General features: G+C 34.6%; 2 long non-coding RNA genes and 1 pseudogene across 2 annotated transcripts; 2 read left to right on the top strand and 1 right to left on the bottom strand.

The window, feature by feature from the left end:
* Positions 1–1684: 1684 nt before the first annotated feature.
* On the top strand, positions 1685–4292 carry LOC107769495 (uncharacterized). Its single transcript, XR_001644411.2, has 4 exons — positions 1685–1858; positions 2299–2461; positions 3196–3408; positions 3964–4292. It is a non-coding gene; the product is annotated as an uncharacterized LOC107769495 (long non-coding RNA).
* A 2463-nt stretch (positions 4293–6755) lies between these two features.
* Positions 6756–9713, top strand: LOC142178531 (myosin-binding protein 2-like; annotated as a pseudogene).
* Positions 9714–10741: 1028 nt separating this feature from the next.
* On the bottom strand, positions 10742–12065 carry LOC107769497 (uncharacterized). Its single transcript, XR_001644413.2, has 3 exons — positions 11888–12065; positions 11647–11787; positions 10742–11552 (listed from the first exon to the last, which is right to left on the bottom strand). It is a non-coding gene; the product is annotated as an uncharacterized LOC107769497 (long non-coding RNA).
* Between the last annotated feature and the right edge of the window lie 4071 nt (positions 12066–16136).

The raw sequence follows: 16136 nt of genomic DNA, 5'->3' as shown, positions 1-16136 counted from the left end.
TCTTCAGGTTCTTTAATGTATGACCACTTGAATTTTCAGTAATTCGTCTCATCATTATTGATCCAGGATGGCCTAAACGGTCATGCCAAAGCACAAGAGTATTTGAATCAGTAAACTTCTGGTTTACGATAGAGTATGCTTCAACTGTACTAATCTTTGTATAGTATAAGCCAGAAGAAAGTTGGTAACTTTTCTACAATGCACTTCTTTCCAGAAATATTCTCTGTAATACAAAGATATTCCATATTCATTTCATCTATCGTCTCAACATGATACCAATTTCGGCGTATATTTATAAAACTCAACAAGTTTCTTGGAAACTTGGAGGAGAATAATGCATTATCTATAATAAGATTTGTTTCCTTAGATAGAAATATAGTGGCTCTTCCGGAGCCTTCTATCAAACTTATATTACCAGAAATTGAGAAACATTTGCTTTTTCCCTATGCAAATAAGAAAAGTATTTCTTATCCTTGAATATGGCATGAGTTCTTCCACTATCAATTACACAGATATCTTCATGATTGATCTTTGATCCAAACATAATTTGAGGATTATCCATATTCTTCAAAATGACATAAACAAAATATATTATAGTAAATATCATTATCAAAGCATAACTTTTTTATTTATGTACAACAATTACATAACCATACTATCTACTATAAATAATAAAAATTAAAATATTTACATTTCTACAGATTCATCACCGATCACATGACTTGTTTCTCCTTCTGGGAGGGCAAAGTAATAAGCTACATCCAAATGCATGAAGTCTAAATTATCTTCAGAAATAAAATTTGCTTCAGCATTTTTCTCTGTCTTCTTCATGGAGGCTTGATAAAGCTCAATCAAGTGCTTTGACGTACGACAAGTACGTGACCAGTGCCCTTTTCCTCCACATCGATAGCATGCATTTTCTGCATTTGTTGCTTGTACCGCTTCATGCTTTTGTTCCTTCCTTTTCCACTGTTGGTGGTGAGGAGAGTTCTTTGGTGCATTATTATTACCATGATTAAAGTTTCTTCCCCGACCACGGCCACGACCACAAGTGGGGCCACGACCTCTTCCATGCTTAGCTTTGTGGAAGTTCGTCTTATTCACTTCAGGGAATGGACAAGAATCAGTAGGTCGACTTTTATGGTTTTTCATTAATAGCACATTATGTTGCTCGACTACAAGAAAGTGTGAGATAAGTTCAGAATACTTTTTGAATCCCATTTCTCGATATTGCTGCTGCAAAAGCATATTCGAGGCATGAAAAGTGGTGAAAGTTTTCTCCAACATATCATGATCAGTAATATTATCACCACACAATTTTAATTAGAAAATAATTCTGAACATAGCAGAATTATACTCACTGGTAGATTTAAAATCATGTAGCTTTACATGAGTCCAATCATATCATGCATGTGGAAGAACGACCATCACTACTACTAAAAGGGCCTTTGGCGGTAATTATTTAGCGGCAATAAGGCAATTGAAGCTTATAGATTCTTTAAGCTGAAATATTAGCGGCACATGACCATTAGCCAGTAAAAAGTATACTTTTACCGATAATAAAAATAAATTGCCACTAAAAATTACTAATTAAAATCAATTTTTTTTATTATTTTAACTTTTCCTCCCCATCCGAAAAATAATAATCTTTCCCTCCAATTTATTTGGACAACAATGAATTATTCCCTCCAATTAGAAAATAATAGGAAAACATATTCCCTTTATTGAATGGATACAGAATCGTGCCCTAGCCTACATCGAACGACAAGATTAACGAAGTCGCGATAACTCATCTGCAAGCCTACATCGATCAGGTCTCCGGCATCTTCTTCCAGAGATAAATCCTCTTCTTTCCCAGGTATAACTTCTCTTCTTACCCGACAAATGTGATTTATAATTGAGTTCTTACCCAGCAAGTGTGATTAACAATTGAGTTTGGATTGGTGTTGCTCGATTATGCTCAATCTTCGTCGTCAGTATTCTCCCTTGCATCCGTCGCCAACTTCTCTTTTCGTGTAGGTTCAAGATTGTTGCAGAAATTATTCTTCTCCTTCACTTTCTTGTCTTTATCGGTAAAACAATCTGCTTACCAGATACACATTTGTAATTTTTGATATCCAACGATTGTGTTTTGAGATTTGTGAAAGTATGGCTTTTCTACATATGTTAAGTCGTTTGTGATAACCGACTGCTGTTAAATTGACGTGCGATTGATTGAGTTTATTCCTCCTGTACTGTTTTATGAATTGCTTTCTCTGTATATTTTTTAAGGCTACTGTTGTTCTTGTGATTGTTCAGAAATCTTCTACATATTGTGCTTCAATTTCATACTGGTTTCATCGCCCCTTCGTCGGGTGTATTTGGAAGAGGAGTTTTGGTCGAAGATGCTTGGGAAATAGCAAAGAGATACTTGTCCTCTTACTTCTTGATAGATATTCTTGCAGTTCTTCCTCTACCACAGGTTAGAGTGATTTATCTTATTCTTTTTTTTTGGTTGATAATATCATCTTAAGGTGTAGCACAAAAGGCATGTGCTAGACTGCAAGAATATCTAGTATAACAAACTATGTTGCTTAACTGATGGTCAGTCTAAAAAATCTAGTATAACAAACTATGGTTTATAACAAGAATATTTTTTAGACTGATGGTCAATCTAAAGAATCTAGTATAACAAACTATGTTGCTTAACCAACAATATCTGCTGTCCTGAGTGACCATTAGTCCATGGTGATACATTGCCTAATTGTAAAGTCATGTCCTCATTGTCCGTCTATTTAGGCTCACTCAACCTTCTTGCTTTGTTTGGCTATGGCTTCTTCAGCACCTTTGGTCTTTCTTTTAAAAATGTTATTGAAGTGTTAATTTAATAAATATTCTTATTTATTGGATAACACATGGTTGGTCGACTGTGTGAAAAATTTATGCTGCTTCAAACAAATAATGTATCCGTCTGTCATGGAGAATGTAGATTTTCATGATATGCAGACCTTTTGGCATTAAATGATTTTCTAAACTTCTGTTTTTTCATGCGCTTCATGATATTAAGGATTTAGTATGTTGTTAAGCTAGACTCTCAGCTCTGAAAGAGATTGTACAGCGACTAGGTTGCTAACCATAATCATGCTAGCTCATTTCTATGCAAATACAAATTCTAGATTTATTGTTTTTACTCATGTCGTTTTTTTGTCTTTTCAGGTTGTAATTTTAATTGTAATTCCTAAATTGCGGGGTGCTAGATATTTGAACACGAAGAATTTGCTGAAATTTGTTGTCTTAAATCTATATATTCCTAGGATCCTTCGAGTTTATCCTTTATATAAGGAAGTCACTAGAACTTCCGGCATACTCACTGAAACAGCATGGGCTGGAGCTGCGTTCAATCTCTTTCTTTATATGCTTGCTAGTCATGTAAGTTTGTAATAACTAATAAGCTTGGTTATAAAAGGCTATCATACTATGCACTCAGATAGTTTAAACTAATATGTTAGAAAATTATTTTTGGGATGGCACCTAAGGTCTGGCCTGTGGTCAAAGAAGTGGGTGCAAACTTTGGGGACTAGGGTTCAAATCTCAACGTAGACAAAATATTACCCGGTGATTTCTTTCCATTTGTCTTGGTGAGCAAATTTACCCTGTACCTTTTCTACTGGGAGGTAGTAGGTACCCAGTGGAATAGTTTAGACGCGCACAAGCTGGCCATGACACAACTGTTATAAAAAGAAAATTGGGATGGTTGTATTAAAAAGTGTTTTTAAGCCTTGATTTTATTTTTGGTCCCAATTGGTGTTGTAGGAATAAAATTTGTTGATTTTCACTCATCTTAAGTTTTCGTTGGCATGCAAACATATGATTACTACAGATATTCAATAATATTAGCAAGTAATTAGGTCATAATCTTATAGTCCGTTATCCATGCACTATCATTGCTGAAACATTGATAACAAGTTATTCTCTGCCTTTTAGGTACTTGGAGCGTTTTGGTACCTGTTTTCAATAGAACGTGAATCTACTTGTTATAGAGCTTCTTATGGAGCCATCCAAATGCTAGCATGGTAGCTGTTATTGTAAGCAAACTCAATGAGCAGTGGATGATCTTCCAAACTTCCTTTGATGTCTAGAACACACGCTCGCAATATGTCCTTGAGTGTCCGAATGGTGCGCTCGACTTGGCTGTCTTTCTATGGGTTAAAGGTTGTGCTAAAGTTGATCCTTGTACCCAAAGATTCTTGGAATGATCTCCATAAGTTAGCTGTAAATTGAGCACCTCTATCCGATAAAATTGAAATCGGTATTCCATGAAGTCGAACTATTTCCTTAATATATAACTTAACATAATCCTCAGTCGAGAAGGTAGTCTTGACAGGTAGGAGATAAGTTGACTTGGTGAGTCTATCCGCAATAACCCATATGGAATCAAACTTCCAGCGAGAACATGGTAATCCAGTAACAAAATACATATTGATTATCTCCCATTTCCAGGTCGGGATTTTCATATTCTGAAGCAATCCTCCTGGCTTTTGGTGTTCAACCTTAACTTGTTGGCAATTTGGATACTGAGCGATGTATTCAACAATGTTTCTCTTCATGTCGTTCCACCAATATAGATGTGGAATGTCATGTTACATTTTGGTTGACCCCAGATGAATAGAGTATTGGGATTGGTGAATCTCCGCTACGACCTATTCTCGGAGTCCCATAACATCGGGCACACACAACCGTTCCTTATATTTAAGGACTCCGACTTTGGATATGTCACGACCCACTCTACGGCCGCAACGGATAATCGACAATAAGTTCCTATCATCACTAAATCTACTGATAATCTATTAATCATGAATATAAACTGATAAACCAAACAAGCATAAGTAGCTGATAAGAAATGTACAATTTGGAAAGCCCACGAGGCTAACACAAACTGGCATATAAAAACATACTAACTTCACATGTGCATATCTACAGGCCTCTATGAGTGTTGAATTGAACAAGTATTGGATGGGAAAGGGCCCCGCCATACCCAAACTAGATAACTGTACACATACCAAAAGATAAGTAACTCAAGGATTAAGCGGAGTGACTCCAACAACTGGTGGATGGCCTACGGTTTTCATCAGGGGGAGTAAAATACGCGTTGTACTCTTTTTCCTTTACTAAGTTTTTTCTTGTAAGATTTTTAATGAGTTAGCTAGCAATGCGTATTACTAAATATGTGTACTCTTTTTCCTTCACTAGGATTTTTTTTTCCACGGGATTTTTTTTGGTAAAGTTTTAACGAGGCACATTATCTTTAATGAACATCCAAGGGGAATGTTATAAATATATTATATTGTGGATGTCCATTTAATACTCCACTGTAAATAAACTTTCTGGAGAAGCTTGTCCATATAGGACTCCGCCATAAATATGTTTATCTATTTAGTACTCCATCGGAAATAAGCCTCCTGAAAAAACTTATCATTTCGGTACACCGTGTACATAAATATTACCCATGTAGAAGATTATCTATATTTGGTACAGTAGCAACTTACAAGCAGCTTACACAACAGCTTGCAGTAGCAGCTTACACAACACCTTGCAGTAGCAACTTACAAGCAGCTTAAACAATAACTTCCTTTCTTCTATAAATAGAGAAGATTTCAGTTCATTATGTACATTAGTTTGAAGTTGCATAATATATCAGTCTATATATGTGTTTGTCTTTGGTTAATTTACTTTATAGCATTTATTTTATAGCAATTATTTCGTTTTATACGTTTGTTTGATAAATATTGGAGTAGTTTAAATAATCCTTTTAAGAACATACATTGTTTTGTTTCATGTAAGTAAGCATGCTTAAATCTAGGCAACTTCATGATCACATCAAAACTGTGGTTACTGAAATCTATTTTGCACTTTAATACATTGTGCTAAAATTTTACTATATACACAACTTGTTTAATTTTATAGGCAAATCTGCATTGAAGATAATAACAGTTAGAAGCAGAAAATAACAAATTTAAAGCACTGAAAAATCAGATCTTAAATAAAAAGAACCTAACCAAACATATTATGGTTAGGATACGATGCGTTTTATTTCTTCTTCCTAAATTGAGACTGAAAGATCGAATCAAAATAATATAAAACCAAACCAGATTATAACCTAATGCACATTCTCATTTTTTATGTAGCTTTCAAATGAGTAAATTTTATTTCAAAATAGAAGAATCATTCTTGAGCTCCAACATTTTAGTATAAGGTTTGTGGCATCCACTTTTTATCCTTTTTCACATAATTTTTGTAATTAAATAAAAATGAAGAACCAATTACTTATTTATAGGCATATACTTGTCCAACAAATGTAAAATAATCTAAAGTTTTAAATCTTCTCTCAGCTTTGTGCAAATTAAAATTAAAAGGCTTGATTTCGAATGGAGGAAGCATTAGTTAATAGTACATCCAGAAGCTTTGTGATCGACAAAGAATAATTGTTGGAGCGATATGAAGAATTTATAGACATGACGTGGTATGAAAAAAATTACTCATGAAATATGTCGTTCTACTATGAATAAGTGTTCAAATTTTTTTATTTTTTTTGTCAAACTAAATTTTTTTTACTTAACCAAGCAACATTACACAAGATGAGATTGGCCTATGCAAGCACGGGCCCAACACTTTAGGTGCTTTCGTTTGGGAAAGTACTATGTGTAATCACAAGAGTACTCGGGAGGTAAGACTCCTGTAAAGCTTAGTTTCCCTATGGTTTTTATCACCATTCCATAAGATATAAGATGAAGAGATAAAGCACATATATTTCTGCAGATAAAGCATAACTAATTATTCGTCATAGTTTCCTTTTGATAAGTAAGACATTCGCTCCAACATGTTGAGACGTACAAGTAGTAAAATGTAGTTTCAATACGGCCATATAAACTTTTTCAACTATGGATGTGATTTCTAGTTCTGGTTATGAGCAGAAAAAATCAGCCAAGTCTGCTTATGTCTGTCTACTGATGCAAGACAATGTTCAATAAATCTATATTGCTCAGATCCCTCTTTCTAATCATGCTCGCTGTCTGCTATACAAAAGTGAAACATGCTATAAGCTGCTGAATACCTGCAGTTAGGATACAAAAGTCATAGCAAATGTTAGAAGTTGACGGAAGAGAGTGTTCTAATATAAACAATTCAGGTGCGTTCAACAGACATGGTGCAAAATATCAATCAACTTAGTATCACTGTGACATCTTATTTCCATCAGACCAAATTAAAACATATAGTTGTCTCTGTCATATGGACACTTCATATTTAGTGCAGACACAACAGCATTCAATTGTCAATAAATTTTGCACATGTTCAAGATCTGAGTCATCTAGTACCCGGTATTAGCAGAATTATTATAGCTATTGCAAAAGGAAATGCAAACCTGACTTGTTTATACAGCAGATAAAGAGCAATTCCAATCTGCAATGGCAAACTGATGCATTTCATGATTAATAGATCCATAGCTTTCTCTATGTTGACTCTGATAAAGCACATTACAGTTTGTTGAACATTTTGTGGACCAGGACCATTGTTTATCCCAAAAAGAAAACTAAAATTAGGATCAGAATTGTGCATTTAATAGCGACATCATCAAAGATACACCAACACAAATACGAAATCATCATACCAAATTTTAATTGACAGAAGTAAACATACATAAGAAAATCTTTTTTTTAAGACAGCATAGATACATCACATTCAACTCAAATTCAGCTAGTGATGCTAACTTTATGTTGAGTTTTCATATATCATCGATTTCAAGTTTCCTACTGAAAGGCAATAAGTAAATCTTTATGATACACTGAACTATGGAGACATTTTTCTGTGAAGAGATTGTTAAATAACCAAATTGGTTTCATCACCATGGAAGCTAGCAGTCTTTTCACCCTCAATACCTTGATTCTCATATCAGTTACTGTAGAGAATGGTGAGGTGAGTGTGATGTGTTCTTGTTGTGGTATGAACTCGGAGAGCAAATTTTCAACTCCTTATGTTTTGGTTAAGCCTTCTTGGGATGATTTGGCATACACCCGAAAAGGTAATTTGGTTATTGAAGCAGCAGATGATAATCTTATGGATAAAGGTGATGATTTATATAAAGAAAGATTAGATTTTGAAATAGATAGCTGTGGAGATAATGAAAAAATTGGAGATCAGGTTCTGTATGATGTTTCTTTGCCTAATTCTGAGGTTAGAATGAAAGATCAAGCTGTTCAAGCTTGTGAGAATGAGGACTCATCTGTTGAATTTTCTCCTCAGCATTAGGAATTCTTCATTGAATGCAGTGGTCATAAGTTGGTTCCTGTTGAACTGATTGATTCAACAATTGAGGAAGATCATGATAAAAACCAAGAGATGGAGGAAGTCATAGAAAGAGTGATGCTAAAGTCAAGTTGGAGTGTGGAGGACAAGTTAACAAAGAATTTGAGTTTGTTGTAGAGAACAAGACTGTGGAAGTGGAGGATGTAATAGCAGTTTCTGAGCACAAGAGCGAGGAGGAACCTAAGTTTGCAGTTCTTAAATCCATGGAGGTAGAAGAAGATAATGAATGGTTTGGCCTTTTACGCCAAAGAATGCTCTTCTTACGCCAAAGAATGCCAATCAGTAAAAGAGGTTTATGGAAATTTTGACAATACTTAATTTCAACAAGCACATGGTAGAGATAATTTTCAAATTGTGGCTGAAAGTGTAAGGGAAGAAAAACATTCAGATGTTACACCAGGTACATATTCTACTATGATACTTCTGAACTCTATCTTATTTTCTTTATTCTAAATTTTTGGATTTGAGTTGTTTTTGCTTTACTTTTGTAGTTTCAGAAGTGGTATCCCGAATGCCAATAGATGAAACTGAAGCAGAAGTGTTAATTGATGACAGTTATTACGGTCATCAAGAATGTGAAGATCAGAAATTTTATGTTGATGCTGGTCTAGAATTGGAAGAATCATTTGCAGATCTTGAAGAAGAGAGGATGTCGATTCTTGAGCAGCTAAAGATGTTGGAAGGAAGCTTATAAATATGGATGATGAAGATGCAAAACATTTTGAGGATGTTAAGCCAATGGAAGATTCATAGAAAGAGAATGAAATTTCTCAGAAGGACTTCTTCCACTTTTTTATGCAATGAGTAATGAAAAATGGAGATGTTATACTAAATGGACATGGAAATGGATTCAGTTCCAATGGTGTTCATGACATGTACATGACAAACTTCGATGTGGAAAACAAGAAGGTTGGAGTGGAAGAGGAGTTGGATCATCTACATGAAAGGCTACAAGCTCTTGAGGCAGATAAGGAGTTCCTAAAGAACTGCATTAGTTTATTACAGAAAGGCGATAAAGGGATGTATCTTCTTCATGAGATTTTACATCTTTGTGATCTTAGAAACGTTGAACTTCTTGTAAGGAGCTCAAGTAATGGTCTCATAGTTTAGCCGAGTTCTAGCTCAATTGTCCTGCCAACGAAGATAATTGGTAATTTTGCTCGCTTTTAACTCAACAATGTCATATATTTTTGAATGTCTATCACATTGTCTAACTTCTGTCATCTTTTTTTTTTTTTGAAATTTCGGGCATAAGATTTCCTTGTTTACTTCAGGACTAAATTTCTAAATACTGAAATGTCATTACAATCAATTTTTTGAAACCCAAACAACAAATTTCACGAAAGTTTAAAGAATCAATTTCATGTAGATATCAAAACACAATAGTTTTGTTTGTTAAAGAATGCATTAACTCCTAAAACCAGTTCTTCGATTTTATAAGTTTCTTTCTATCTAAAATCCAATTGCCACAGAAAGTGAATTAAGAGGTTAAATTGTATAACTTGATACATCAAGTCTTTAGGCTCCATTTGCCGTCATCGCTCCCGGTGCTAAGTATCTCATTTTATTCTTCTTCTTCCCTAGTAGTTAATTTTTCAAAACCAAGATTTCTTCTTTCTGAATTAATCCAATCTCTGAATGATACAGAAATTTCTAGGCTGTCCTCCGCTAATGAATGTCTATGATTTCCGATTTGAAATCTTGCCGTGCTAAAAGCACTCTCCGATGCTACCGATGATGCTTGAATAGCACAAAAATTAATGATGCGCAAAAATTATATATTAAAATTAGGAGATGGAACGAGTGCACCGTGATTAAATATTGAAACTTGAAGAATTTGCCCAAACTATTGCTCCAAATACTTGACGAATTAATTTGAAGCTTGAAAGTTGCTCCAAAAATTTGCCCAAATACTTGAAACTTATCACTTGATAGTTGATTATGAGAAAATTGAGAGAATAATATAGATAGATTATAAGAGATTTGAGAGAGAATGATTGATTTTTGTGGGAAAAAAATGAAGAAGGATGGGGTATTTATAATAGAAAATAGGGCCAAAGTGTAATTTAATAAACTTAGGGGTTATATTAATAGTTTGGGGTAGGGGTGTTTTGGTGGGTGGGGGCCAAATATGGCCCTTTTTGGCCGTTGGAAACGGCTATTTTTGCAATTGAAGCCGTTGCCCAACGGCTATAATTCAAAAAACAAAACAAAAAAAAGGGATGCGGGACGGGATGAAATAGTCATCCCGTTCCATCCCTTGTCCCGTTTAACATGGGCCCATCCTGTTTAGAATTAAGTGGGTCGGGACGGGACGACCCGTCCCGTTGGACAGCCTTACATTTGCGTAACCCAAGAGATAATCATTATTTTCACTATGAATTCTATAGTAACCGTTTTGGGTGACATGAATATTAAAGGAAAAATGAAAAAGACAAGTAGAAGAACTGTCTGGTTGATTCCCTTAGGAGGTTACAGCCTCATTGGAAAAGTCTACGAGGAGGAATTATACAGAATGAGTCCACAGAAGATATTCCTCATGGTTGGAAGTGATAATTGTATTCGATTATGGTAGATGTATGGTGCAGGAAATCGATTCCGGAAAACGAGTTATCTCCACAATGCCCAATCACCAAGGATATGACTGTCACAATAACTGATTTCCTTAGAAGAGACAATTGACAAATGTCTTAGAGCTAATGATGGTTGGAAGCAAATGATAGGGTTTTATAGGTCATAATACAATCAACGTTTAGGTGTGATTTCTCGTTGTGTGCTAATAAATAGGGTAACTCGTACATGCAGTAGCAGCGACAGATCTTTTACATTATCAGCTGTATAAGTTGACTTCTGTCTACAACTGATAGGCTTACCTTACCACAACATCCCTCCCCCACCCAAGAAAAAGCCCACAAAGTGCGGAGTTTTCATAAGAGGGCATAATATTGATACAAGAAATTATTCTATTCTAAATAACAAACTAGAAAGTTCAGAGTACAAAGTTTACCTTCATTAATTAAGGATTTCTTAAGCCTGCAAAATTCCACCTTGCTGGTTTCATCAATTCCGCTCCACACCAATGCTTTAAATATCTTAATAGCATCAGCATCGTCAGTGTCAGTACCACAGGCTTTAAAGGCGACATAATACCAAGCTCCCGCAGCATATGATATGTTTACCCTCACAATATCCACGAACTCATACTTTTTAGCCTAGAAAGAAGAAAGCCAAAATTGCGATCAATATTAGCTTTGATATAACCATTTCAATTCAAACCAAAAGAACAAAGCAAAGCATTTACATTACATTCAATGAATTGAACAATCCAATAGCCATGTTGCAGAGGTCAGTGTATCTCTTTTTTTTCTCTGGATTCTTCAAGTAACTCCGTAGCTGTGAAATTGGAGCATGAAAAGAAGTACCCGGGTGGACAGAGAAATCAAAACCCTATTGCACAGCCAACACCGAACAATTAAAGGTAACGCATCAATGAACAATAACAAAGTAAAGCATACAATAATTAATAGCATAATAAGTAGCTACCAACCTCGCTCTCATCCAGCTCCTTGTAATACTGGTCCAGACATGGCGATTCATATCATCGACATCAGAATCATCGGAGTAGTAGATCACAGCGTCGTCGCTTTCCTCAGAATCATTTGAATCTACTCCTCCATCATCAACTTCTTCTTCACTTATACTCTCTTCTCCCTCTGTCAACGCCCGCTTCCTCCCACGAGAAGGAAATTCATGTGGCATGTTATGACAGAAAAAAAGTCAGGTGTCAAGCGGAAGTTAGTAATTAAAGCAACAATTGAACGACGATAAATCAGAATATACCAAAAGAGACATAAATATTTAACGTGGTTCGGTCAATTGACCTACGTCCACGGGCAGAGATGAGCAATCCACTATAATAAAAGAGTGTATCGAGAGAACAACTTCACAAAGAGGCAAACACAAGTGACACACCATCACTTGTCCCCTAAAGTTCTTCCCCTAAACACGACTATCAAACCACGTATGACTACATTGTGCATGCTACTGAATGAGAATGACAGATCAGATCTTTAATTTATAGAACTTCAAACCTTTTCCTACAAAAAAAAAAGGACTAGCCAAATATGAGAGATTTATAATTTTCTTCGACTAGAAGGAAAACTCAATTATGCTAATTAGGAGTGTACATGGACCGGGTTGGTTCCGATTTTATCAAAACCAAAACAAATCAACTATATCGGTTTGGATTGATTCGGTTTTGTCGGGATTTTCGGGTTTTCGAGTTTTTTTGTTACATGAATATTATTTCAATCCTATTTTATTAAAGTTATAGATAAAGTCCTGATAAGTAAATATATGTTTGCTAAAAAAATTTAAAAAATTAACAAACATATGATCTATTAAAGTATTCTTATGGGAGAATCTCTTTTAGTAACATATGATAATTTATTTTCTTAGTCGTCTAATAATAATTTTGTCGTTGATGTACGCTTTCAATGCTAACCGAATTTAATAATTAAACATAAAAATTAATATAAGACTTAAATAATGATATGTTCTATGTAATTTTAAATTATCGAAATACCACTTCAAATTCGAAAAAAATATAAGAAATCTTGATATATGAATATGAAAAAATAAAGAAATGATTGACGCATTTAATTAACACTTAATAAGAAAGTGATACAACCCATTGTTTAAAGTAAATAAAAATGGATGCACTTCGTAGTTCTATCAAATATTACATCTCATGAGACGATCCTAAATATTTCTAGACATTTTTTAAACAAAATTCTAGATAAAGTCTTAAAGTATATATAAAACAAATATATATTTATATGTCGGTTTGGTTCGGATTTTTTTACTCAATACCAAACCAAATCAAACCAAACCTAGTCGGGTTTTTTAATCGGTTTGGTTTGACTTTTCGGTTTGGTGCGGTTTTCCGGTTCGATTTGAACACCCATAATGCTAATATGTTACCCTTTCTTTCAAGAGATAGGAAACCAAATATGGTGAGAAAATTAGGACAACACCTAATATGGCATCTCGTGCTCCGTCATCCCATTCGAATTGATTTTAGCCCTAATCCACAAACAACCCTTTTCCCTAATTTCGACTTGTCTGCAAAGTTCCCCTTTTTTCCCGCTAAAAGCAAATAATGTGCACGTCCACCCTCTTCATCCCAAAATGTTTGGCTGGCCTTCCTATTATATAGAGTCAAAAATATTTTTTTCCTATTTCTTTGCAAATTTATATCTCTTTTTTTTTGGTTGAGGAAATATATTAATGCTAAAGTTGGTTAATAGTTAATACCATTATTTTCCACAGAAATGCCACTTAGGGTTGTTTGATATGGTGTATAAGAATAACACTGAATATGGTGTATTAGTAATGCTGAGATTAGTATTGAAAATTAGTTATGCTATGTTTAGTTATATTGGATTATCTTTTATCGATTGTTTGGTTTGGTGTATTAAAGATTTTGAAAGGACAATTCTGTTTTTATACATGTTTATCCATGTATTAAAAATCATGGTATTGTTAGTACACTATAGTTTGCTATGTATAAGAATAATACTGAATAAGGTGTATAACTATTGAAAAACAATACCAAACAATGGATTAAAAGTACCAAAGCTAATACATGTTTTATTTTTCCTAATATATCCTACCAAACAACCCCTTAATTGCCAAGTTCAGCCAACACAATGCAAACATTATTCGAAATAAGTCTAACAAAATGTGTTCCTTCTTTATCCGCCAAATATTGGGCTTCAACGAATGGAGATGGAGCTGCAAAGTACATCTGTCGATGTAGAGTGGACTGCTTAGAAGCTTCCTTAGCCAAAATGTGCACCACTTGATTTCCTTTCCTGAAATTATGCCTGACCACCACCTTCCCCAACCAGAGCATTAACTACTTGCAGTCACGAATAATAGCGTCATATGAAGGATAACCTTGTTCAAGGCTCTTAATTATTTATGCCGAGTCTGTCTTATTTCTATTTGAGTAAGTTGAAGCTCGCATGACAAATGGAGGCATGCTTTTAGAGCAAGTAGCTCAGCTTGACTAGGAGATGCTGCATAAGTATGTCTATAGAAAATTAGAAACTGGCCATCCAATCTCGTGCTCTACTTCTGATGATCCACCTTGACTATTGTGTAGCTTATTATTCTGAAATGCTCCACCAATGTTGAGTTTAAAGCACCCAAAAAGAGGTTTGTGCCAACTGACTTTGTTAGGCTTTTTCTTATTAGAACTTTGCTTCCTCGCTGTGAGGAGTTTGTACTCCATTGCCGGTTAAAAAACGAGCTTAAGACACAAAATGTGATTAGTATTTTCCTGATTATTCTTATTTCTATTATTCCAGGTGCTCCATATTCCGAAAGTAAAAATCCTCTCATTTGATATATTCATAATGGAGATTGATCTTAAGGTCTTTAATGGCAAAGAGCCAATGAGTGCCTCCACTAGCTAGAGAGAGAGATACCTAAGCTTTCCTAGAAAGCATTGACTATATGACAGAAGATAAAGTTATGGAGGATATTTTCACGATCATTTTTACACACAGTGCAAATGTTATCAATATTTATTCCTATATGGCTTAGATAGGATCTGCAAGGGAGTCTATCTTGGTAGCATTTTCAAATAAGAGATTTGATCTTTGAAGGAGTGTGAATATACCAGATGTAGGAGTTCTTATTGGTATTGCTTTGATCATCAATAAGTTTATAGCATGAGCTCGTAGTAAATTTATCACTACTGTTAAGAGTCCGAATAGGAATATCACGATTGGTAATATGCAAAAGGATTGAGATTGGTATAAATATGATCAGCAATACTACTAGGAAGCACAAAGAATAACTTAGGAAAATTCTAGTTGTTATTATGAAATAGGTCTTTGATTTTTAGATTATATCACTGATGTTAAGGGGCATTGATTGAATTCCTAAGAGATTCACTATTTGGGATCCATCGAGAATTCCATATGTCTATTGTTGATTTAGTGCAAATAGACCAGAAAATTCCTTTGCTATAGTAATTTCAACCCTTAATAATCGCACTCCAAATAAAAGAAGTATTTATTTTCTTGATATTTGTGGCATAGTTAACAATAAGAAGATTGGACCAAAGAGCACGCAGGTAGTTTAGCAATCTCCAAGTGAGCCTTATGAGTCCAAATTTTTAGACTTAGCTTTTTTAATACCAAGCCCCCAGTGACTTTATTCCTAATGACGTTATTCCAGTTTAGCGCAATTTCTTGTGTTCCTTAGTATTACCCCAAATAAAGTCTCTCTGAATTTTATCAATAACCTTTAAAATAGAAATTGGGTGGGAGAATAGATCGCATTGCATAATTTGGAATAGTATTGGGAGTAGACAAAATAAGGGTAATTTTACCCGCTATAGTGAGACTGTTTGTTTTTCACTTCAATAGCCTGGAATGCATATTGATAATAATGAATTGGAAGTCAGTAACCTTTGTTTTGTGACGAAGAATTGGGAAGCCTAAATATTTTTGAAAGTTGCTACTGATTTTAATTTAAGCAAAGTGAAAATGTGATTGATTGTGTCTTTTGGACAGTTCTTGGAGAAATGATCTTAGATTTTGTATGGTTCATCTTATGTCCTGATAAATAACAAAACATATCCAGGCAATGAAGGATTGTGTTTCTAGATTTATCGTTAACCTTTCTCATGAGTGCAGGTCGCCGGCAAAGAATAGATGGAAAAACGAGGGACTTCTATTATTTAGTTTAATAGGTCCCATTTCTAATGTCCACCTGGAGAT

This window comes from Nicotiana tabacum, chromosome 24 (assembly GCF_000715075.1).
Source record: "Nicotiana tabacum cultivar K326 chromosome 24, ASM71507v2, whole genome shotgun sequence".
In the NCBI taxonomy this organism is placed as follows: Eukaryota; Viridiplantae; Streptophyta; class Magnoliopsida; order Solanales; family Solanaceae; genus Nicotiana; species Nicotiana tabacum.
Note: the sequence above shows the minus strand (reverse complement) of the source record. Positions and strands in the feature narration are given on the sequence as shown.